Genomic DNA, 24,572 nt, shown 5'->3' on the forward strand with positions numbered 1-24,572 from the left:
ACCGATACCCCCATTGTATGTCTCTAGCACTTTTTCGTGAAGCTACAGTGCCATATAGGAGACCTGTCTGTTTCAACATTTACAGTAGAATTTTGAGAGGCGGATTTAATGGGCCTATGCTTCAATTTGGGGTATTATAGCAGTTTGACTGTTCAAAAAAACCCCACAAAGGCCTACCATTTGTAAAAGTAGACACTCCAGGGTATATCATGTGGTGCATATTGTGCCTTAACATGCCCCCGTTTTTTCACCAATATATGCCAAAGTATGTGGTAAAAAATAATTTGGGGCATTTTTTACATACAGATTACATTTTTGCTGGGCATTTTGTACATTTCATATGTACTGTAACAGCACCCCGGGCATAAAGGGGTTAAACCGCCGTTTAGAAGATCTTCCCCTTCCAGAGATACAGGCACAGCTACTGCAGAACACCAAACTCCCGAACTGAATACAAGGGAACGCTCCAAACTCGCGAACTGCATACAAATAGCACTCCAAACTCCCGAACTGGAACCTCACGAATAGCTGCTAGCAGACGAACAGGAAAAGTTTTTTTATTACCGTTAACCACCTAACCAGCAGTACAGTAAGCAGCACTAACAGTAAATTCCCCCCTTTCCCATAACTCCCACCCACTCCAGCTAGCAAAATATATAATTATAAAATATTTAAATTAATTAAATAAATTGAACCCCTGTGGGTTAAAAAATAAATAAAAGTTAATCCTCAAGGATTAAAAGAAATTAGATTACAGTATAATACTGTGATCTGTATTTTGATCACTGTAGGCAGTGATCAACTGGCAGGAAAGGGGTTAATTTGTATTTAGACTGGGTAAAGGGGGTGGTATATATATATTTTTTTTATAATTTAAAAAAATATATATATTTTTTTATAATTTTTTTATAATTTTTTTTATTTTACTTAAACGTTACAAAAACATTTTTTAAAACTTTTTAACCTTTTTAAAGCTTATTTTAAAACTTTTTTTTTAACGCTGACCTCTAGTTAGACTAACAACAAATTCCCCAATTCCCCACTAACTTCCACCCATCCCAGCTAGCTAAATTATATAATTTTTAAATATTTGAAATAATTAATAAAATAAATTTAACCCCTGATGGTTAAAATAAAAAATGAACCCTCAGGGGTTACAAAAATCTGATGACATTAAAATGTATACCCTGCCAATTGATCACTGTAGTCAGTGATCAATTTGCAGGGAAGGGGTTAATTTTATTAAAGCAGGGGAAAGGGGGGCTGGGAATTAACATAATTTTTTATTTATTTTTTTACACAGGGAGAAGAGGATCAGGTCTCCCTGCACTTCACAGTGTGTGTATAGATCTCTCTCTCTCTCTCTCTCTCTCTCTCTCTCTCTCTCTCTCTCTCTCTCTCTCTCTCTCTCTCTCTCTCTCTCTCTCTCTCATTTATATATATATATATATATATATATATATTTATGAGAGAGAGCGCACGATAGATATGGGGAGAGATATCTATATAAAGTGGAAGCTGTATATATGCCTGGTGTATTTATTGGAGTAACACAAAATGTCTTAAAATATAATAAAAAAAAAAAAAAAAATTACCATGAAAGTCTTTAAAAAGTCTAGGATGGATTTAATGTTTTTTTTTGTTTTTGGTTTTTTGGTCACACTTTCACTCTTTGAGATTTTTTTTATCAAGTCAGATTTTCTGTTTCCAATGTGTTTTATTGACTTTACAACAAAAGCAAAATAAATAAAAAAAAAAATAAATGTGCACATCTATCTAGAAGTTGGCATTGACATATAAAACCACCTAGGAAAATGCTGCTTAGAGTTGTGTTTTTTTATTATTTTTTTATTTTTGTTAAACTTAAACATTTTCTTTTCTATTTTTCAGATTTGCTGTCTGGGATTAACGCATCTAAACTTCCAAAGTAAGAATGTGTCCGCTGTGTTTTGCACACACTGCTCATTTGCTTTATTTTTTTTATTTTTTAAATCCAGTTTGTCAAAAAACTCATCTATTAAAAAGTGTGTGTTTTGTAAGCTTTAATTCAGCTAAAAGGGCTGTACATCACGATTAGTAAGATGCAAGTAATGTCACAGGGTTAACAACTATTAACAGGTGTACAGACAGATGTCTGTTCAAAGTACTGCAGTGTGAACATTTAAAAAAAAAAAAAAAAAAAAAAGCACTAAAAACTAAAGGAACCGGTGAAAGTTAAAATAGTTAACAAATCTGATTGTTCAATTTAGGGTGTGTGTGTAGTCTTTGAATGAGTTAGACCACCCAGAAGGATTTGCGAGGTGGACAACATGGCTTGAGCGGTCTGAATGACAGCAATCACCTTCCTCCAAAAGGGCTGTATCTCCAGGCAAAACCACCAAATATGTTCCAATGAACCCTCTGGGAAAATAAATAAGTGTAACGTAGCAAGAGTTTTGAACCACCTAACAAACCCTCTTGTAAAAAGTCTCATGCTTGTTAAGGCTTACTTACTTTGAAAGATGTTTGTCCAATCACTTGGGGGTGAGTTTTTGTATTTTGACGCCCAGGAACTCTGATAAGGAAACCTCATCTGGTGAGACCTTTTGACTCAAAGCATTTTTGAGATGGGATGTTTGTTCACCTTTGGAACAAAACAGATTTCCTCAAATTGGGTCAACTTTCTAATTTCTCAGTAGGTCAGCAATGTCATCATGAGAAAGTGGGTGAGTTGAGAGAAGCCGAGTAAGTCCAGCAAGGTTGGTTTCCTGAATCCGATCAGGTCCGAGGTCTTAGGAATATGTTTGTCAATGAGGATGGAGTGAAGGGTGCGATGAGGCTTGTGAGAGCAGTGCATCCCTGCCAGGAACTCTTGTGTTATTTATTGGGAAGAAAGGGGAGATCTCCAGAGAAGGGTGCGGGATAAGCCTAAATTTCCTGCACAACCAAAGTACTGTCCATATTATAGGGTGTGCTTACAGGACAAGTCTGCCATGGAAGAGGTTGGAGGGTGTTCCTGGGGAAGCTCTGCTCAAGTTCATGTCAAGATTTTTCTTGGCAAAGTCACTTCCACTCCCTCAGCAACGATGTAAAAAGGGTAAATGTGGGTCATGTTCATGCCCTGCCTAGCTCTGTCCCTGGTTAGAATATGGAAAGCAATTAGAGGGTGAGACTCCAAATAAGGGAAGAGAAGGCCTTCTTCACTTTAGAGAAGAATTATTGCGGGAGATAAATGGGGAGAGTCTCAAAGAGGTATAGAATACTAGGCAAGTCCATAATTTTTAAATATATTAATGCAGACATATAGGTAGAATTGTCAGATATTCCATCTCTAAATTCTGCAGACCCTTCACTTCTAGAAGGGGAAGATAGTTTGCATTATTTAACTCCCATACATTGTCTGAGCAGGGCCGCCATCAGGGCATGACAACCATAACAGTTGTCATGGGCCCGGCGGTCCTGGGGGGCCCCGAGCCCCACATACTGCTACAGTAAATAATGGCTGAGCTGGGGAGTTAAACAATCTCCCCAGCCAGCCTGCACTCAGCAAGGGGCCCGCACAGCCGTCCGCGGGCCCCTGCTGCTAAAAATGTTCTCCCTCCGTGCAGGGCATACTGAGGGGCAGCTAAGGGGCCTTCCAAAGACCCCACTAGGCTGCCCCACAGTGTGCCTGTCTCCAAACACCGCCTCACTGAGCTGCCTGTAACACTGCTCAGGGCAGCTCCGTGAGGCTTGTTTTGCAGGAAGTGACATCACCAGTCACAGTGAGCTGTGCGGAGCTGCCCTGAGCAGACTTACAAGAGGACCACCAGAAAGGTAAGGTTTGGGAGGGTTTTGGGAGCCACTACCCCCCCTTGCTCCCACTGCATCCCCTACCCCCCACTGCACCCCCTACCCCCCTTGCTCCCACTGCATCACCTACCCCCCCTTGCTCCCACTGCACCCCCTACCCCCACTGCACCCCCTACCCCCCTTGCTCCCACTGCATCACCTACCCCCCCTTGCTCCCACTGCATCCCCTACCCCCCCTGCTCCCACTGCATCCCCTACCCCCCCCTGCTCCCACTGCATCCCCTACCCCCCTTGCTCCCACTGCATCCCCTACCCCCCTTGCTCCCACTGCATCCCCTACCCCCCTTGCTCCCACTGCATCCCCTACCCCCCTTGATCCCACTGCATCCCCTACCCCCCTTGCTCCCACTGCATCCCCTACCCCCCTGCTCCCACTGCATCCCCTACCCCCTGCTCCCACTGCATCCCCTACCCCCCTGCTCCCACTGCATCCCCTACCCCCCTGCTCCAACTGCATCCCCTACCCCCTGCTCCAACTGCATCCCCTACCCCCTGCTCCCACTGCATCCCCTACCCCCTGCTCCCACTGCATCCCCCTACCCCCTGCTCCCACTGCATCCCCCTACCCCCTGCTCCCACTGCATCCCCCTACCCCCCTGCTCCCACTGCATCCCCCTACCCCCCTGCTCCCACTGCATCCCCCTACCCCCCTACCCCCCTGCTCCCACTGCATCTCCTACCCCCTGCTCCCACTGCATCCCCTAGCCCCCTGCTCCCACTGCATCCACTACCCCCACTGCTCCCACTGCAGCCCCCACCCCCCTGCTCCCACTGCATCCCCACCCCCTGCTCCCACTGCATCCCCTACGCCCCTGATCCCACTGCAGTCCATACCCCTTGCAGCTCCTACCCACTGCAGCCCATACCCCCTACAGCCCCTACCTCCCACCTCCCTCTGCAGCTCCTAACCCTTGCGACCACTGCAGCCCATAACCCCTACAGCCCCTACCTCTCTGCTCCCTCTGCAGCCCCTGCTCCCTCTGCAGCCCCTACCCCCTGCTCCCTCTGCAGGCCATAGCCCCTACCCCCTGCTCCCTCTGCAGCCCATACCCCCTACAGCCCCTGCTCCCTCTGCAGCCCCTGCTCCCTCTGCAGCCCCTGCTCCCTCTGCAGCCCCTGCTCCCTCTGCAGCCCCTGCTCCCTCTGCAGCCCCTGCTCCCTCTGCAGCCCCTGCTCCCTCTGCAGCCCCTACCCCCTCTGCAGCCCCTACCCCCTCTGCAGCCCCTACCCCCTCTGCAGCCCCTACCCCCTCTGCAGCCCCTACCCCCTCTGCAGCCCCTGCTCCCTCTGCAGACCCTACCCCCTGCTCCCTCTGCAGCCCCTAGCCCCTGCTCCCTCTGCAGCCCCTAGCCCATACCCCCTACAGCTTCTACCTCCCTGCTCCCACTGCATCCCCTAGCCCCCTGCTCCCACTGCATCCACTACCCCCACTGCTCCCACTGCAGCCCCCACCCCCCTGCTCCCACTGCATCCCCACCCCCTGCTCCCACTGCATCCCCTACGCCCCTGATCCCACTGCAGTCCATACCCCTTGCAGCTCCTACCCACTGCAGCCCATACCCCCTACAGCCCCTACCTCCCACCTCCCTCTGCAGCTCCTAACCCTTGCGACCACTGCAGCCCATAACCCCTACAGCCCCTACCTCTCTGCTCCCTCTGCAGCCCCTGCTCCCTCTGCAGCCCCTACCCCCTGCTCCCTCTGCAGGCCATACCCCCTACAGCCCCTGCTCCCTCTGCAGCCCCTGCTCCCTCTGCAGCCCCTACCCCCTGCTCCCTCTGCAGCCCATACCCCCTACAGCCCCTGCTCCCTCTGCAGCCCCTGCTCCCTCTGCAGCCCCTGCTCCCTCTGCAGCCCCTGCTCCCTCTGCAGCCCCTGCCCCCTCTGCAGCCCCTGCCCCCTCTGCAGCCCCTACCCCCTCTGCAGCCCCTACCCCCTCTGCAGCCCCTACCCCCTCTGCAGCCCCTACCCCCTCTGCAGCCCCTACCCCCTCTGCAGCCCCTACCCCCTCTGCAGCCCCTGCTCCCTCTGCAGACCCTACCCCCTGCTCCCTCTGCAGCCCCTAGCCCCTGCTCCCTCTGCAGCCCCTAGCCCATACCCCCTACAGCTTCTACCTCCCTGCTCCCTCTGCAACCCCTACCTAATTCAGCCCCTACCTCCCTGCTCCATCTGTAGCACCTACCCCTGCTCCCACTGCAGCCCCTACCTCCCTGCTCCCACTGAATCCCCTACCCAACTGCTCCCACTGCAGCTCCTATTACCCTTTGCACCCACTACATCCTGTCCCTCCTCTGCACCCACTACAGCCTCTATTCCCCCCTGTACCCTCTGCAGCCCCTTCCACTCACACCCTTTACAGCCCCTTCCTTTCGGCACCCTCTGCAGTCCCTTCCCCTTTGCACACACAAACATAAAGGGACACTATATAGTTACCAGAACAACTACAGCTTAATTTATATTATACAGCTTAATGTAGTTGTTCTGGTGAGTATAGTCTACCACTGCAGGGTTTTTGCTGCAAAGACTGCCTTTTCAGAGAAAATGCAGTGTTTACATTGCTGCCTAGGAACACCTAGGCGCTTCCTGTGTCAGTGTTGCAAAATGTGCAGCACTGACATTCAACATCTCCATGCTCTGCATGTCGACGCTGAACGCTTGTCATAGAGAAGCACATATATATATAGAGAGCGATTTTCGCACTACACTCACTACACACACTACATTCACTATACACATTGTGCTCTACACACACACACTACATTCACTATACACATTTTGCACTACACACACACACACTACATTCACTAAACACACTCTGCACTACATTCACTATACACTCTCTGCACTCACTACAAACACTACATTCACTAAACACACTCTGCACTACACACGCACTACATTCACTAAACACACTTTGTACTACACACACACACTACATTCACTAAACACACTTTGCACTACACACACACACACACACACACTACATTCACTATACACACGTTTCACTCACTACAAACACACTACATTCACTACAAACACACTACATTCACTACAAACACACTACATTCACTACAAACACACTACATTCACTACAAACACACTACATCCACTACAAAAACACACACTCTGCATGCACTATACACACACCTACATTCACTACACACACACTCTGCATCTAATGCATGCATACAAACATTACATACATTACACAAAACGTACAATCTGCATCCACTATACACACTGCATCCATGACACACATACTGCATCCACTATACACACTGCATCCATGACACACATACCGCCTCCACTATACACATTCTACATCCACTATACATACCGCATCCACTATACACACACACACACACACACTTCATCCTTGTGGGCGGACTCGGGGCTGGCCCCGGGGGCCCAGATCTTGAGCTGTGTCAGGGGCCCTAAAATTTCTGATGGCAGCCCTGTGTCTGAGTGACATAGATACCTGGATATTTAATTGTGGAGCACATCCAGCAGAAGCCAAAATACTTTTACAAGGATTGGGTAACTTCCAGGCCCAAAATATTTTGCCAAGGCGCACTTTGAAGTTTGGATAAAATATTAAACATTTCTAGCTCTGCAACGACATGTGGTAAAAAATGTATTGGGTCTGTGATTAAGAATAAAATGTAGTTTGCATATGCTGCCATTCTCGGGTGTTTAAATCAAGCTATACCCGTATTATTCCATATAACCTAGAGAAGGGGTTCCATTACTAGCACAAAAAGCAAGAGGGAATGGGGACACCCCTGTGTAGTGCCTTTACCAATTGTAAAAGAGGGTGTTGATGCCGGACATCAACACCAAAATTTGCTGAGAGTCATGAAAATGGTCTCTACCCACTACTGAAATTTCCCCCCAACACTCCTAAGGCATTGTATAAGTAGGAGCAGTCCACTCTATGAAATGTGTTATTTTTTAAAATTTATAATAAAAAACCTTGGTTACCGTAGCCTCATGGATGATATTAAGAATTTTTATAGTGCTAGAGTGGATTAGCCCAGGCAGGAGGGGCTTGAAGCATAGAGCCAGCATTCTGAGAGTCCAAAAATTCAATATGCTTCTAAAATTATTTTAGTTCAATATTGATTAAAAAGATCAAACCCCTGCCCTAGCGATCCCACCCACCCAAACTGGGACCAGGGAACGAGTTCCTCGTTCCAGACACTCAATGGACAGAAACATTACCCTGGCACACGGACCGGTAAGGTCTCGAGGACCGATTGGTCTGAACAATACCCGACAGACCCCACACCGACGGGGTATGTAGCGAGACCTATGCCTGAGAGGGACAAAACGAACGACCCTGCACGAAATTAGCTTGCAAAGAGACACAGACTGGCAAGACAGGGACGTGGATACTAAAAGCTTGCTTCACCAACGCCCGTTCTAGGCACAATTTTGGCTCAGTTCTCAACTGTTCCACGCTTGACCTGGGTTAAACGACATTAAGGTGCAAACAGAACCAAACAACAATTAGACTGGGTATCCTCTGATTTCCTTAAAAACACGCTCACCTTCTTGTTGAACGACCTAATTATTGAAGCAACCCCCTAAGTTTAAAGCCTTGACATTGTTATATGTTCCCCATGTACCCACGCATTTTTGAAAACTCTTACCGCGCTTTATCTTGGTAATGCATGTGACATTACGATATGTGAAACTAAAACTACCAATAAAGATTGACACACAAAAAAAAATCAGTCTGTAGCCCCCAGAGCCTGTTGGATCTTTTCATTCATTTATCCAGTGTTATCCAATATCCCAATAACATTCAGTATTTTTATTTTGTTTTTTGGGTTTTTTTTTTTTTTTAAATAAGATTTTGATTACCCTCTCTGCCCTCTTCATTAGAGTACACTACACCACAGTCTGTCTAGCTGTGCTTACATTCTCAGTCCCATCCTTAATAGGGGGGAGGGTGTTACCTTATATTACAGGGGCTGTTCAAAATGTTTTGCCAGTGAAACTATATTTGGACTTCTCATTTTCAATTTTAAAAAATGTGTTTTGATGTCTGAAAAATAAATGTAGAAATCTCAACGCTGTTACTCTCTCTATCATGGAACTCCATCTTGGTTCCAAGTCGGTCACAGTCATAAGCTCTCATCATGTAATTGAGCATGCAACTATATTTATTCAGTGCAGAATTTGTCCTAGCTGTGCCAGGACTGCACTGGATTATGTCACTTACTAAATCACATAGTCAATTTTCCAGAGAAGTGATGCATCCTCTTTAGCTTACTGAATTTTCTGCCTAGGTATAACATTTTGCATAAATGGCATTCAATTTATATAGTATTTTTGTTTTAAATTGGGGAAAAAAAAAAAATTGAGGTCAACTATTTTAACAAAGGTTAACATTAAAAGAAACAAAAGATCAAAAGAACAAAGATATTTTGAAAAATAATTTGACCTGTTTTTCTCCTGTATCTAGCTTCACCTTCCAGTAGATGGCAGCAGTAGCATATACAAATGAAATGGCACCCTACTAGAGAATCTACATGTTACTCAATTGGTGATTGCTATTGATAGCTATTTATTAAGCAAATTCTGCAGTGCTGTACAATAGGTGGACTATCAAAAAATATATGAAACAAGACAAGGTGGATGTACAAAAACAGAAGGTGCAGAGGGAACTGCTCAAATGAGCTTAGCATTGCTATTTACACTATTTATGTAATAAGTATGATAGTTAGCATGTTTGTCTCCCTTGTTAAAATTAGTGTAGGACCCACTGGTATTGGGATACTACTACATGTGGGCTTAAAACAATATCACCATATGGTGAAACCCTTATTTCTTTGCGAAAGTAGGGGATTTTAAGTAGTCTTTGTAAAATTAAAAACTGTATTTTTTTTGTGTGTGTGCACTGTTCCCCAATCTGTATTTTTCATTGTTAGTTGCAAAGCTTCACATGGACAGAGTTGATAAAAAATATGTGGAAGAGAAATATATCTGTTAAAACACACAAGAAATTTTACAATATGTAACCTACATTTCAAATGGACAAGGAGAAACACTAATTTTAGGGGTGTGAGTGGGGATGTGGCTAGAGGCAGGACTGTTATGAGAGATATAGCTGACTTACTAATAAACATTGTGCAACTAAAATGTAAAAATAAGAACAGTGTGTTGTTTAGAGACTTATTTCCATTGAACTTTAGACACATTACCATGACGTGAGTGTTATTGATGTGTTGCTCTGATATGCACTGAGCAATTTGAGCTCAAATAAGGACTGCCCCTAATAAATAGGGACACTTATAGGTATATAACAGTTTATGTTGTGAGGAGCCAGTTAAATATCCAACTACTCAATACTTTGCAGTATTTACAGAATGATTTATTTATAAAATATTTTACCAGGAAAGCTACATTGAGATTTCTGTCGTTTTCAAGTATGTCATGGGTCCACAAAACATTGCATTGTTACAATTAGGGTACAATACAATACAAAAACATTAATACACAATACATAGAACATTTAACATAGAACAGGTAGGACATATATAATCAACCATGACAGGTGCATTCTGTTTTGAAGTATGTAGAGAGAGATCTCTTAAAGGACTCTAGGCTTGAGGAAGATTTGAAAGTGTGCGGGAGGTCGTTCCATAATTGTGGTGCTCTGTAGGAAAAGGAGGATCGGGCTGCTTTCTTTTTGTATTGAGGTAGACTAAAGTGCTGGTACTGTATTGGAGGTTATAGGAGGTGGGAACAGCCGGGAAGAGCATTCTGCTCAGGTAGGGTGGGAGCTTCCCAGAAAAGCTCTTAAACACAAGGCTGGAAAGATGAAGGGTGCATCTGGATTCTTTGCATGTCACAATGTTGGGTCCTGTAATTACATTGTAGCACAAATCAGCAGAACAAGTTATACAATGTATTAAGCTTATTAACGTGGGTTTGCGGTGCATATACTACATCCCCATAATCAATGATTGGCATCTTTTCCTTTACTGTAGGACTTACAACTGTAGGCATACAACTGGGAGGCATTAACCACAGGTAATGCTGTCTGGCAGTGCTTTGAAGAAATAATGAGTAATACAGTTTGCGTCAGTCAGACGATGCTCACCCTGGGAGCCTGAGATATCAGCCTGAGGTGGAGGTGCAGCTTCTGCGGAATACTGTTGTGCAGTGGGTCAGCCCAAGGGCATATAAAAACATTTTCCAGTCCTCTGCAGGAGGTTTTAGGCCAGTGCAATTCTCCGCGATTTTCCTTACAGAACCGTGGTTTACGCACGTCTACCTCCAGTGCCAGGCGCGGTGTAAGGCTCTCTGTCTGCATCATGGGTGTAACCTCCTGCGGTATCTAGCATCCTTCCGACTGCAGGGATGTTGTTTAACACAGCCAACACCACAGGTAGGCCGCGCCAGCCAGTCCCCATCTGTGCCAGGTATGGTGTATTTGCTTGCCCCTGCGTAGATCCAGACTACAGGTTTGCATGCTGTAGTGGTGCCATTGCTCCGAGGATTTCCACTCCCATGATCTGGGCCTGCATGGGAGCCCTCGCTGCTTGTTCGACATTTCTGGCCCAAGGAAGCTCTAGTACACAGAGTTCCGGTCGAGTATCGTGGCGCCTGGTGGGTAGGACCTCCTTGTGGGCTTCCAGCCGTGAGTGGGGTCTGTGATCCAGTAACGCTATCGGTATCACTGACGCCACATGAGTCATTGTTGTGGGTTCGGTGAGCAATGTGTTCCCAGAACTCTTGGCAGATCCTGTCAAAACATACTTCAAAGTGCTCTTCCCAAGCCTGGATTGAACCCTGCTGTGGGTGTTGAAGCGTGGTGGCCATCTTGGCCATTCCTTGTGGAGGCATAGTCGGCTGGAGATTCTGCTGGTGTGGAGAGGTGAGTTTCCACAGGGGGGACCGGGATATCCCCCACCGATCCAAAGGGGATTCCCAGTATGACGGCACAAGCTGGGTGTCTTCGCGTTCCTGCTCGTTTCAGGACAGATTATGACTCTTGTGAGTCTGCAGGCAGTGCAGCTATGAGCAATAAAGGCTTATTTTTGCTACTCTATGTAACCTATTGTATGTAAATGAGGCTGTTGGGGGTTTAAATGTGTGTATAAATTGTAAGTGCTTGCTTTGCATTAAAGAGTTCCTGTTTTACCCTCCACAGAGCCTCGTCTTGTGTGGGGGGGAAAAGCTGCATCTACCCTGGGGATTGCTATATCACTATACTCCCCAGGAATTATAATCACTAAGCTCTTTTAAGAGCTTTTCCTGCTTGACTCTCTGGAGGAAGAGGTTTACCCACTGGAACCTGGAGCCTTGTTGTAAGCCCAGGGTGGGTAGGACACAGCGAATTCCCAGCCAAGCTGCAACGCGGGACGTGGGGACTGCGGTGCTGATGGTGTCTGGTGGAGTGCTTGGATTCCTTGGCGGAGGTACCCAACCGGGGTACAGGAAGCTCCGTTACACCATCCAGCAGGGAGACCCAATTTCTATGTATCTGTATGAAACTACACATACAGACTCAAAGTACCATGATATGTTTGTATGCCAACCATGAGTTCAAGCCAAATATTAAGAAAGTGGTATGTAACGGTGAAATTGTGGAAGCCTTATGGTTAGGTATCTGCTTGGAGAAAATAAGTGAAGCCTGTTATTGATTGGAATAGGTTATAAACCATCTAATGTTAAAATTGATAAAAAATAACCTCTATTAGAGCAAATTGGCAATGGTGCACATCTGGGTAACACGTTCATTATTGAAGACTTTAATTCCTCAGACATTGGTATAGAGGGTCTAGTGGTTCAGAAAGGGGAATCAGGATTTTGAAGGTGTTAAATGACACCATGTCACAAATTGTAAAAGAACCGTTAGAATGAACGCTTGTCTGAATCTTGTTAGAACAATGTTGGTCTTTCGACAAACATTGAGGTCAGGGAGGACTTAGGAAATGGTGATCCCAATATGATGTATTTTGAAATAATGCACTTGGGATATACTGAAACATGCAATTTTAAAAAGGAAAATCCAGTAAGATAAGGGCAGCCTTATCTCATTCACTGGCATAAACTCTTTTTGAGAAATTTGAAGGGTAAATTGAATATCCTCAAACAAATATTAGAAATGTACACATTGCAATATATAACATTGGGTAACAAATATAAAATAAATGTAAAACCAATATGGCTTAGCAGAAAGGTATAAAAATATATAAATAGGGTGGCGCAGAATACAGTAGAGCTATTAAATGTAGCAACCAACAAACAAATCCTGGTAATGAAACTTGGATACAATAATACAAAAGAAGTGTTGGTGCACAATAATGGAAAAAAAACTCACTTTGGGTGTCTTTAAAAGATAAAACCTCAATTCGATATATTACTTATTAATGCAAAAAGTGGTATATGTGACCAACAAAGTAATATGTGTATATACTTGCATAAATAGCAATTCTGGTGTCTGCAAAGGAGACAAAGAGAGAGAACTCCTAGTGCAGCACAATATAAAATATGGATTGTGAAAGAATTTAGCTCTTAAAGTATCTCACTCATAAGATAAGAGAGGTAAATGCACCACCCGTGGCTATAGCGTTCAGGGTGGATCAGCCCCTAGAGTACGTGGGATCCGTAGGATACACTTGTGGCCAGGATATTAGGTAAGTATATTCTGTATTATAGAAACATAGTAAAAAATACAATCCTTGGTCAGCTCACCAGCCCTTGGAAACCGAAACAAAGTCCAATTTCAGCATATAAAACTGTCCTTACGATCTCTATCAACTGCTGTTCCTGCTGGTTTGTATTGTAAAATCACTTCCTGATTCCCGATCGTGACGCGTTTTGCCCCTCTCGGGGCTTTGTCAAACGACTTGCCGCAAAAATGTTCTTTGTTGATCTCATTTGCATATGCCTACCTAGAATCCCTTGCAGTAGTGAGAGCACTGTTAAAGTGTGTTTGTGTGTGTGTGTGTGTGTGTGTATATATATATATATATATATATATATATATATATATATATATATGTATGTATGTGTGTATAAAAAAAGTCTATAAGTCCTTGCTAGTGATGTCGCGAACACGAAATTTTCGGACGGCAAACGGGAACTTCCGCAAATGTTCGCAAACTTCAATGGGCAGGCGAATTTTAAAACCCACAGGGACTCTTTATGGCCACAAAAGTGATGGAAAAGTTGTTTCAACGGGACTAACACCTGGACTGTGGCATGCCGGAGGGGGATCCATGGCAAAACTCCCATGGAAAATTACACAGTTGATGCAGAGTCTGGTTTTAATCCATAAAGGGCAGAAATCACCTAACATTCCTAAATCACAATGGATATGGATTGACACCTGACATATGACATATTGACACCTTGACATGGATTGACACCTGTCCTCAGAGACCGTGATACACACTGACACAGAGCAGAATAGGGACTGTTCCTCCTACATAGGGTCACTTGGCAAATATGGATTGACACATGTCCTCAGGGACCATGATACACACTGAAACAGAGCAGAATAGAGACTGTTCCCCCTACATAGGGTCACTTGGCAAATATGGATTGACACCTATACTAAGGATCCCTGATACACACTGACACAGAGCAGAATAGGGACTGTTCCTCCTACATAGGATCACTTGGCAGATATGGATTGGCACCTATCCTAAGGATCCCTGATACACACTGACACAGAGCAGAATAGGGACTGTTCCTCCTACATAGGGTCACTTGGCAGATATGGATTGACACCTATCCTAAGGATCCCTGATACACACTGACACAGAGCAGAATAGAGACTGTTCCCCCTACATAGGGTCACTTGGCAGATATGGATTGACACCTATCCTAAGGATCCCTGATACACACTGACACAGAGCAGAATAGAGACTGTTCCCCCTACATAGGGTCACTATGTGCCTTTTTTTTGGTTTGGTTTTTGAAGCCACAGTGCAGCACCAGAGGGCCGAAAAATTAGGCATGTACACATGCCTGAAAAATTAGGTATTGTTGCAGCAATAAAAATTGATCTTTGTTTCCCAGGCAGAAAGTGCCCTAAAACATTGCGGCTTGAACCCTAGTTGGTGGCGGATAAGTCACGCAAGTCAACCGTCATTCTGAGCTAAAATGCAGCAGCGTGTGGACCATTTTTAGCCCAAGGCAGCTCATCTCGTCAGGCCTTTTTTAGTCGAATGTATCGCCCAGTGTCAGTCCCTTCGGGATCCATCGCTCATTCATCTTAATAAAGGTGAGGTAATCTAGACTTTTTTGACCTAGGCGACTTCTCTTCTCAGTGACAATACCTCCTGCTGCACTGAAGGTCCTTTCTGACAGGACACTTGAAGCGGGGCAGGCCAGAAGTTATATCGCAAATTGGGATAGCTCAGGTCACAGGTCAAGCCTGCACACCCAGTAGTCAAGGGGTTCATCGCTCCTCAGAGTGTCGATATCTGCAGTTAAGGCGAGGTAGTCTGCTACCTGTCGGTCGAGTCGCTCTCTGAGGGTGGATCCCGAAGGGCTGTGGCGATGCGTAGGACTTAAAAAGCTCCGCATGTCCTCCATCAACAACACGTCTTTAAAGCGTCCTGTCCTTGCCGGCGTGGTCGTTGGAGGAGGAGGATGACTTCCACCTCTTCCCCTGTTAGATTCCCGTTGTGCTGTGACATCACCCTTATACGTTGTGTAAAGCATACTTTTTAATTTATTTTGCAAATGCTGCATCCTTTCTGACTTGTTGTAATTCGGTAACATTTCCGCCACTTTCTGCTTATACCGGGGGTCTAGTAGCGTGGACACCCAGTACAGGTCGTTCTGCTTCAGCCTTTTTATACGAGGGTCCCTCAACAGGCACGGCAGCATGAAAGACCCCATTTGCACAAGGTTGGATGCCGAGCTACTCATTTCCCGTTCGTCCTCCTCAGTGATGTCAATGAAGGTATGTTCTTTCCCCCCCCCAGCCACGTACAACACCACGGGTACCAGATAGGTGACAACGAGCACCCTGGGATGCCTGTTGTGGTTGGTCTTCCTCCTCCTCCTCAAAGCCACATTCCTCCTCTGACTCCTCTTCCTCACAATCCTCTTCCATCATTGCCGCAGGTCCAGCAAGCAATGCTGATAAGGCTGTTTCTGGTGGTGATGGTGACCACAACTCTTCCTCTTCACGCTCATCTACGGCCTGATCCAACACTCTTCGCAGGGCACGCTCCAGGAAGAAAACAAATGGTATGATGTCGCTGATGGTGCCTTCGGTGCGACTGACTAGGTTTGTCACCTCCTCAAAAGGACGCATGAGCCTACAGGCATTGCGCATGAGCGTCCAGCAACGTGGCAAAAAAAATTGCCAGCTCCCCAGAGGCTGTCCTAGCACCCCGGTCATACAAATATTCATTAACGGCTTTTTTTTGTTGGAGCAGGCGGTCGAACATTAGGAGTGTTGAATTCCAACGTGTCGGGCTGTCGCAAATCAAGCACCTCACTGGCATGTTGTTTCGCCGCTGGATATCTGCAAAGTGCGCCATGGCCGTGTAGGAACGCCTGAAATGGACACACACCTTCCTGGCCTTCTTCAGGACGTCCTGTAAGCCTGTGTACTTATGCACAAAGCGTTGTACGATCAGATTACACACATGTGCCATGCACGGCACATGTGTCAACTTGCCCAACTTCAATGCCACCAACAAATTTGTTCCGTTGTTACAAACCACTTTGCCGCTATCCAGTTACTGCGGAGTCAGCCACTTTTCCACCAGTGCGTTCAGGGCGGACAGGAGTGCTTGTCCGGTGTGACTCTCTGCTTTCAAGCAAGTCAAACCCAAGACGGCGTGACACTGCCGTATCCGGGATGTGGAATAGTACCTGGGGAGTTGGGGGGTGCCGTTGATGTGGAGCAAGACGCAGCAGCAGAAGAGGACTCAGCCGAGGAGGTTATGGAAGAGGATGGAGCAGGAGGAGTAGCGGAGGTGGCAGCAGGCCTGCCTGCAAGTCGTGGCGGTGTCACCAACTCCTCTGCAGAGCCACGCATTCCATGCTTGGCAGCTGTCAGCAGGTTTACCCAATGCGCAGTGTAGGTGATATACCTGCCCTGACCATGCTTTGCAGACCAGGTATCAGTGGTCAGATGGACCCTTGCCCCAACACTGTGTGCCAGACATGCCATTACTTCCTTTTGCACAATCGAGTACAGGTTGGGGATTGCCTTTTGCGGGGTACCTTCCACTGCGGTGTCCCAATAGCTAAACATTTTTTGAACGCCTCAGACTCAACCAGATTGTATGGTAAAAGCTGGTGGGCTAGTAGTTCGGACAAGCCAGCTGTCAGACGCTGGGCAAGGGGGTGACTTTCTGACATTGGCTTCTTACGCTCAAACATGTCCTTGACAGACACCTGACTGTGGGCAGATGAGTGGGAACTGCTCAAGGCGGGAGACGGCGTGTTGGATGGTTGAGAGGGGGCAAGGAGGACAGCAGTGGTTGACGTGGCTGAAGATGCTGGACCAGGAGGAGGATGGCGGCTTTGAGTTTGCGTGCTGCTTGTACTCATGTGTTGATCCCATAGGCGTTTGTGATGTGCGATCATGTGCCTACGCAAAGCAGTTGTACCTAGGTGGGTGTTGGACTTCCCACGAATCAGTTTCTTATGGCACAGGTTGCAAATGGCATCGCTGTTGTCAGAGGCAGACACACAAAAAAAAATCCACACTGCTGAGCTCTGCAATGACTGCATTCTGGTGGTAGACACAGCATGCGTTGATTGGCGTCCTGTCGGGCTGACCCCGGGTGCCGATGCATGCTGTCTGACTGTGCCACTAGCTCCTTGCGACGACCTCCCCCTGCTTCCAACTCGTCTCCTCCTCCTCTCTGTCTCCCCATCTGAACTTTCGTCCTGTTCTTCTTGCCAAGCGGGCACCCACGTGACATCCATGGACGCATCGTCATCATCAACCGCTTCACTTGTATCTGACAACTCGGCAAAGGAAGCAGCAGCGGGTACAACATCATCATCATCACACCGTACATCCATGTGTGTAATGCTGCCTGCCTGAGACATATCCCTGTTATCTACATCCTCTAGCAATAATGGTTGCGCATCACTCATTTCTTCAAACGGATGTGTGAATAACTCCTCTGACATACCAAGTAAAGCGGCTGCGGTGCTAGTTTTGGTGGTGGCGGCAGACGGGTGAGTGGTATCTTGAGAGGTGCCTGAAGCTAAGCTGGAGGAGGATGGTGCGTCAAGGTTCCGAGCGGAAGCTGTAGAAGAGTGGGTGTCCTGTGTTAGCCAGTCAACTATGTCCTCAGAACTTTTCAAGTTCAGGGTACGTGGCCTCTGAAAACTGGGCATTATTCTAGGGCCAAAGGGAATCACAGCACCACGATGGCCCCTGCGGGGTGGCCTGCTTCTGCCTGTCATTTTTTGGGGGGATTAGTGGTACTATGTGTGCAAGCTACTGTGAGACCAGATATGAGTGGCAGAGGTTGGCAGAGTACACGCTGAAGGCCTGACACCCGCTTGAAGACAACTAACTGCTATTCAATCTATAACAGTGAAAAAAGTTTTTTGTTTTTAAATGTCAAGCTTAAGCTATTGTGACACCAGATATGAGTGGTGGCACAGGGCAAGTGGGCACAGTATCCACTGTGAGCCTGACACAGAAGCTGGCAGGCAGGCAACTGCAATTACATTACACAATGTTCTAGCCCTAAAAAGGGCTTTTTGGGGTGCTGTTCTTACAGCAGAGATCAGATGAGTCCTTCAGGACTGTAGTGGACACTGAATACCCTAGCCTAGCTATCAATTTCCCTATCTAATGAGCAGCAGCTACACTTTCCCTCCTCTCACTAAGAATGCAGCTTCAGAATTAATCTAAAATGGATGCTGGGAGGGAGGTGGGAGGGTCTGGAAGGGAGGGTCTGCTGCTAATTTGCTGGAATGTGTCTGCTGACCGTGAGGCACAGGGTCAAAGTTTGCTCAATGATGACGAATAGGGGGCGGATCAAACCGCTCATGTGTTCGCCCGCTGTGGCGAACGCGAACACGCTATGTTCGCCAGGAACTATTCGCCAGCGAACAGTTCGGTACATCACTAGTCCTTGCACACAGGCTGTAAATCAAGTGAATGACCGGGTGCAATATAACCAGGGCTTAAAGGATGACTATAGGCAGCCAGACCACCTCAGCTCAATGAAGTGGTAAGGGTGCCAGATCCCTCTAGTTTTAACCCTGCAGCTGAAAACATAGCAGTTTCAGAGAAACTGCTATGTTTACACTGAGGGTTAAGCCAGTCTCCCTGACCGCCACTAGAGGCCGCTTCCGCGATTCTTACTGTGAAAATCACAGGGAGAAGACTCTGACGTCCATAGGAAAGCATTGAGTAATGCTTTCCATCTGGGCCGTTTGAAAGCGTGTGCGCTCTTGCGCTGATGCCAAGCGTGTGCGCTCTTGCGCTGATGTCAGCAGGAGGAGGAGAGTTCCCCAGCGCCGTGGGAGCCCGGTGCTGGAGAAAGGTAATTGTTTTAACCCCTTCAGCCCAGCGGGAGGGGGGTCATGAGGGTGGGGGATACCTAAGGACTACATAGTGCCAGGAAAACAAGTTTTTGTTTTCCTGGCACTATAGTAGACCTTTAAATATCCAAATATAGTATAAAGATGGCTGCACTCACGGTTCTTGTTAAAAGTCCAAACTGCTTAATCCAAGGATAAATCTGACTGCCATTCAGGGGTCAAGAAGGATTTTTTTCCTTGTTTGTTGCAAAATTGGAAGTGCTTCAAATGTTTTTTTTGTTTGTTTGTTTTTTGCCCTCCTTTGGATCAACAGCAAAAAACAAATGTGAGGAAGGCAGAACTTGATGGACGCAAGTCTCTTTTCAGCTATGTAATGACTGACTTTTAAGAAGAAACATGAGTGCAGCCACCTTAAAAAAATGTTTACAAAAAAATATATATATATATATTTTGTCTCTTCTGGAGTCCATTAAACTTGGAGTAGCATGCACTGAACAATACTTCAATGTCGCGCATTGAAAATTATAACTTTATTTTTAAGTTTGTATCTATATAAATCTGCTACTGATAAAATCACTACATATCTATTTTTTGTAAATAGTGAAACAATAAGGCTAATGTCTCATATTTGCAAAAACACCATAATCGTGGTTTATCATAATTGCTTATCTCTGTTGTGTTTGCTGCTCCTGGCTCTCGTGTCCCTCCATTTAGCATAAAGGGTTCTGAGCTGTAAATCCTACTCCACACCTTGAATGTGGCCCCACAGAGGTCGCCCACTGACATTCACATCTGAGAAGTAGGACACACCTCTGCATTCCTACACACGTACTACTTTGTATGACTGGTATTGTGGCACTACTGTTTATTTTGTAACTCTTTGATAACCTTGAATATATCTACTAAGTTACAAATTCTGGGACTTTATTACTTTACACACAAAAAAAATTAATTCTCTAGATTAAAAAAAAAAGTGTCTAGAAATAATAGAGCCATAATTGCTAATGTTCGGGGAAAAATAAATAAATCCTGGGATACTTGGAATTTTTAGTTACTATATGAATATATGACATAATTTAATCGCTAACTTTTTATTTCTTCATCCTTTTTTGCTGTCATTTTTGAATATACAACATTTTTCTACAACATTATGGATTTATTAATTTTTACAGCACTTTTCTTCCAGCGCATGCATTAATATACCTACATTTGTGTGCCTGTGCAGATACAGGAGATGGCATCAGATCTTAAATGTTGTGCCAACAGCTTATTCATGCAAACCTATCCATGCCTTACAGACACAGAGGGAGAGAAAAGGCTATACAGAGCATGTGCATGGCAGTATTAAAACATTTTTAGGCCCCCTACAAAACAGGGGTGGCTAAAATGTATATATTCCTTCTCTGCCATCTTAGTGGTGTACTATCAAAACCACTAACAAAATTATTTAACCAATTAAGAGGAGTCGTTCCAGAAGACTGGAAATTAGCAAATGTTGTGCCCATTCACAAGAAAGGTAGTAGGGAGGAGTCAGGCAACTATAGGCCAGAAAGCCTTACTTCAGTAGTGGGAAAAGAAATGGAAACCATGTTAAAGGATAGGATTGTTAAACCTCTAAAATCACGTGGATTTCAAGATCAGACACAACATGGGTTTACTTCAGGGAGATCATGCCAAACTAATCTTTTTGATTTTTTTGGACTGGGTAACTAAAATAATAGACCAGGGTGGTGCAGTGGACATTGCTTACCTAGATTTCAGTAATGCATAGAAGACTTATCAATAAACTGCAATCTTTGAGTTTGGATTCCAATATTGTTGAATGGGTAAGGCAGTGGCTGAGTGACAGGCAACAGAGGGTTGTAGTCAATGAGGTATATTCGATTATTCGAAGCAAGGTCTAATTACCAGTGGGGTACCTCAGGGATCTGTACTTGGACCCATTCTCTTTAATATTTTTATTAGTGATATTGCAGAAGGTCTTGATGGTAAGGTGGTATGTCTTTTTGCTGATGATACTAAAATTTGCAACAGAGTTGATGTTTTAGGAGGGATAAGCCAGATAGCAAATGATTTAAGTAATCTAGAAAAATGGTCAGAGATGTGGCAACTGAAATTTACTGTGGTTAACAGAGGCAGCTCTCTAATTAGGCGGTTTAGGTGTCCGCCTAAGGCCTCGCGGTGGCTGGGACCTCGCGGCCGCCTAAACCACCTGTGGGCAGACCGTGTCGGTTCCTCGGTCACTGACCGAGGACCTGACACCAGGAGCGGGCCCGGCGGCTTGCCCGGTATGCCGCCGGGTGCGAGGCCCCTCCTGGCTGCCCGGCCAGCCACCGAAGACAGCGGTCTGCAGCACCGCAGTGAGAAGACCTGCAGACCATGTGTCTGGCGAAAACCAGCCAATCAGAGCATTGCCGTGGCTTACCACGGCAACGCTCTGATGGTCTTGCGAGATTACATGGTCTGCAGCTCTGCGGAGACCGGAAGCAATGGCCACCGGACCACCAGGGAGCCCAATGGACCACCAGGGAGTAAAGGTAGGTTCTCTCTCACCACCCTTAGCCTCGCCACTATCGGCCTCCCCACCACCCTCGGCCTCCCCACCACCCTCGGCCTCCCCACCACCCTCGGCCTCCCCACCAGCACCCTCAGCCTCCCCACCAGCACCCTCAGCCTCCCCACCACCCTCAGCATCGCTACCCCCCACCCTCAGCCTCACCCCCCCACACCACCCTCAGCCTCGCCCCCCCATCAACCTCAGCCCCCCCATCACCCTCATCCTCACCACCCCCACCACTCTCAGCATCACCCCCTCACCACCCTCGGCATCATCCCCCTCACCACCCTCGGCATCATCCCCCTCACCACCCTCAGCATCATCCCCCTCACCACCCTCAGCATCATCCCCCTCACCACCCTCAGCATCATCCCCTTCACCACCCTCAGCATCATCCCCCTCACCACCCTCGGCATCATCCCCCTCACCACCCTCGGCATCATCCCCCTCACCACCCTCGGCATCATCCCCCTCACCACCCTCGGCATCATCCCCCTCACCACCCTCGGCATCATCCCCCTCACCACCCTCGGCATCATCCCCCTCACCACCCTCGGCATCACCCCCCCACCACCTTCGGCATCACCCCCCCACCACCTTCGGCATCACCCCCCCACCACCTTCGGCATCACCCCCCCACCACCTTCGGCATCACCCCCCCACCACCTTCGGCATCACCCCCCCACCACCTTCGGCATCACCCCCCCACCACCTTCGGCATCACCCCCCCACCACCTTCGGCATCACCCCCCACCACCTTCGGCATCACCCCCCCACCACCTTCGGCATCACCCCCCCACCACCTTCGGCATCACCCCCCCACCACCTTCGGCATCACCCCCCCACCACCTTCGGCATCACCCCCCCACCACCTTCGGCATCACCCCCCCACCACCTTCGGCATCACCCCCCCACCACCTTCGGCATCACCCCCCCACCACCCTTGGCATCACTACCCTCAGCATCCTCGGCATAACCCCCCCGCACCATCAACCCCCCTCCCTCACCCTCAACATCAACCCCCCTCCCTCACCCTCAACATCAACCCCCCTCCCTCACCCTCAACATCACCCTCACCCTCACATCACCCCCCTTCACTCTCACATCACCCCCCTTCACTCTCACATCACCCCCCTCACTCTCACATCACCCCCCCTCACTCTCACATCACCCCCCCCTCACTCTCACATCACCCCCCTTCACTCTCACATCACCCCCCCCTCACTCTCACATCACCCCCCCTTCACTCTCACATCACCCCCTCACTCTCACATCACCCCCCCTCACTCTCACATCACCCCCCCTCACTCTCACATCACCCCCTCACTCTCACATCACCCCCCCTCACTCTCACATCACCCCCCCTCACTCTCACATCACCCCCCCTCACTCTCACATCACCCCCCCTCACTCTCACATCACCCCCCCCTCACTCTCACATCACCCCCCCTCACTCTCACATCACCCCCCCTCACTCTCACATCACCCCCCCTCACTCTCACATCACCCCCCCTCACTCTCACATCACCCCCCCTCACTCTCACATCACCCCCCCTCACTCTCACATCACCCCCCCTCACTCTCACATCACCCCCCCTCACTCTCACATCACCCCCCCTCACTCTCACATCACCCCCCCTCACTCTCACATCACCCCCCCTCACTCTCACATCACCCCCCTCACTCTCACATCACCCCCATCACTCTCACATCACCCCCCCATCACTCTCACATCACCCCCCCATCACTCTCACATTACCCCCCTCTCACTCTCACATTACCCCCCTCTCACCATCACCTCCCTCTCCCTCTCACATCACCCCCCTCTCACCATCACCCCCCTATACACACAGCACACTTCAAGCAGCTACCCCATACACATACGGTCTCAGACAAAAACGCAAACATGCTCACAGAGACATACAATCATACACACACGGATACTCTCTGTCAGACACACTCTCAGGCACATACACCAGTAGACAGTGCCTCAATGTGTATATGTGACACTTTTTTGTTAGTGGGGCCTCATGTTTGAGTTTCACCTAAGGCCTCATAAAGTCTAGAGCCGCCTCTGGTGGGTAAGTGCAAGATAATGCATCTTGGGTGTAAAAACCCAAGGGCAGAGTATAGAATATTTGATATCCTACTAACCTCAATATCTGAGGAAAGGGATTTAGGAGTACTTATTTCAGATGATTAAAGGTAGGCACACAATGTAATAGAGCTGGAAATGCTTCCAGAATGCTTGGTTGTATAGGGAGAGGTATTTGCAGTAGAAAGAGAGAAGTGCGCATGCCATTGTACAGAACACTGGTGAGACCTCACTGAGTATTGTACGCAATATTGGAGACCGTATCTCCAGAAGCATATTGATACTTTAGAGAGAGTTCAGAGAAGGGCTAGTAAACTGGTTCATGGATTGCAGGATAAAACTTACAAGGAAAGGTTAAAGGATCTTAACATGTATAGCTTGGAGGAAAGACGAGACGAGACACCCCTGTGATATGATAGAAACATTTAAATACATAAAGAGAATCAAACACCGTAAAAGAGCATACTATATTTAACCCCTTAAGGACGGTGGACTGACTGACTGCCAGCGGTCGCGATGGGGGGGGGGGGGGGGACTTGCCTGGCACACAAACGGCACGTACACGGATGATAATAGATACGTTTTAG

The 24,572-nt window shown here is 47.2% G+C and overlaps 1 protein-coding gene across 2 annotated transcripts in view; it reads left to right on the plus strand.

The window, feature by feature from the left end:
• The window catches only part of PC (pyruvate carboxylase), a 629,184-nt gene that overhangs the window by 91,707 nt on the left and 512,905 nt on the right, over positions 1 to 24,572 (plus strand). For both annotated transcript variants that reach the window (XM_063437445.1, XM_063437446.1), the window contains exon 2: positions 1,891 to 1,927. The gene's annotated coding sequence lies outside the window, so the exon portion shown is untranslated. The remainder of the gene's footprint in view (positions 1 to 1,890; positions 1,928 to 24,572) is intronic.

The sequence above is a fragment of the Pelobates fuscus genome, chromosome 12 (genome assembly GCF_036172605.1).
Source record: "Pelobates fuscus isolate aPelFus1 chromosome 12, aPelFus1.pri, whole genome shotgun sequence".
In the NCBI taxonomy this organism is placed as follows: Eukaryota; Metazoa; Chordata; class Amphibia; order Anura; family Pelobatidae; genus Pelobates; species Pelobates fuscus.